This window comes from Mus pahari, chromosome 19, assembly GCF_900095145.1.
Source record: "Mus pahari chromosome 19, PAHARI_EIJ_v1.1, whole genome shotgun sequence".
Taxonomy (NCBI): Eukaryota; Metazoa; Chordata; class Mammalia; order Rodentia; family Muridae; genus Mus; species Mus pahari.
Window position 1 is genome coordinate 13,061,720 of NC_034608.1, and position 2,087 is coordinate 13,063,806.

The window sequence follows — 2,087 nt, forward strand, 5'->3', positions numbered from 1 at the left end:
TTCTCTGCTCATTTGTCTCCCATCTTTGTATTGACATATTTCATGGGATGATGCCTCTCTGACTTTCTCTCCTAGGGTGTCCTTACATTCTGATTTTTGTTCTCTGTTTCATTTGTGCAACAAATCAAATCTTTACATCATCTTCTAGATATTCTAGCTTTTGTTCTACTAAAACCAGGGTTTTCTGAGGACAGGGATTATTCTACTCTTTTCAGAAACTTCAATTCCTGGAAAAGACTCAAACACCAGTGGATAAAGTAAAGAAATGGGAAGGAAGAAAGCAAGAAAGGAACCACGTGTGTCTCCCTGGTTTTCTACATAGTTCACAGATTTGGAACTAATGACAGTAATTATACTCAAGGGAAATCTAAATGCTTTTACATTTTCTAATGTTTTATATATGTCTATTTTTGAAGGGAGGTGTCTCAGTGTGCCTGTGTGAAAGTGTATGCTGCAATCCAGTGTGGAGATACATGTCTCAATTGTCAGTACTGTCTCTATATGCCACAATATCTGTGATGAGGGTAAAGAGGCAGCAGAAGTTTCTTCTTTCCATCTACCATGTGGGAACTGAAGATTGAATTCAGGTTGCATGTCTCTGCACACTGAGCCTTCTTGCTGACCTACTCCTGCTTTATTTTGTATTTGGAGAGTAACCCTGTCATAATTGGGAACAGTAGTCTTCAGAACTTTGAAAGCCAATGTAATTGACTGTGAATATGGAACGTTTGAGGCTTTTCTTCTATTTTCAGCACCTCTTGTCTACTAAGAGCTCTGCCTGCTGAGCCTCTTTCCCTCACTGTACCCTTTGTGTTATAAAGCCAAACAACATCCTTGAGACCCATTTTGGGTTTCTGTCCTTCTTAAAAGACTCCAGCATACATATGAGTTCCTCTCCACCCCCACAGCAAGAATGGGCATCCTTACCTGTGAGCAGAACCCCCTGCCTTGGGGCACACCCCTGGCAGTGATGCACTGAGAACACCTCCATCTCTATTTTCACTGTGACGTCTTGCCTCTCAGGACAAGAGCTACACAGCACTAGGCTCTGTTGTCCTTTCTTCTTGTAAGATGAGTGTCCTCTGAGGCAGGAGCACTTCCAAAATATGAGGTTGTATGTGGTGGGTTCTGTGTCCAATTCACTGCTCTATCTCTTCCACTCTGAGTCCTGCCCCACATCCCTCTCAACTTCCTTTTATGTTTCTACTTCAAGCAACACATTGAGTAATAGAGCTGATTAGCATCACCATGCTCTCAGAGAACAACAGATCATCCCAGGGTGAATATTTGCTCTGTCCTGGCTTTTGGTTGGACCCAAGACAGACAGCTACAAGGACACAAAGACCCAGCTGAGCATCCAGTCTGCTCTTTGTTCTCAGTGCCTTGGCAAGGCAGAAAGCTGACAGAAATTTGCATGAGGGATAGAAAGGAACCAGATGAGTGATGACTAATGATGAAGATCAATCTTTTTTTCACTATCATCACCAGTTAAATTCCTTATACAGAGAAGAGACCCAGCAGCAGTTGGGTGGGGATTTTCATGTCCTCAGTGTTGTGAAGAGGTTACCTGTGTGTACTGGAAAGGACTGTGGGCTCCTTTTATTACAGAAGGTTTCAAAGCAATCTTCCAGCATTATGTGTTGTCTGATGTGTGTATTGTGTGAGTCAATGTCCACTCTGGTCTTTGTAGGTAACCTTTGCCCTTGTCTGGGTAATCTCATCTTCCTCTATGAGAGATGCCAGAAGAGAGAACACTTTCAGGTTTCCCAGGTGGAAAGATATTCTCAGATACAGGAAGCAGTCAGTAGACCAGAGCAGAATCTACAGAGAAAGCTCCAGTTTATTAGAGACAGGAATAGAAACTAGTTTCCAAGAAAATGACAGGGCCCAGAAGAAAAAATTTCCGAGTGCTGGGTGTGTATCTTAATATCGTGTCCTGGCCATCGCTGCAACAACTATAGTCATATGTCTAGGGGAACAGCAGTCATGGGCAAGTCAAATGTACCTTTCCCTGATACTCCTGCACAGGTGGGATGCAGAGCCTGTCATCCTGCTCAGTGTCTTCTGAAGAACTCCTATTAACATCT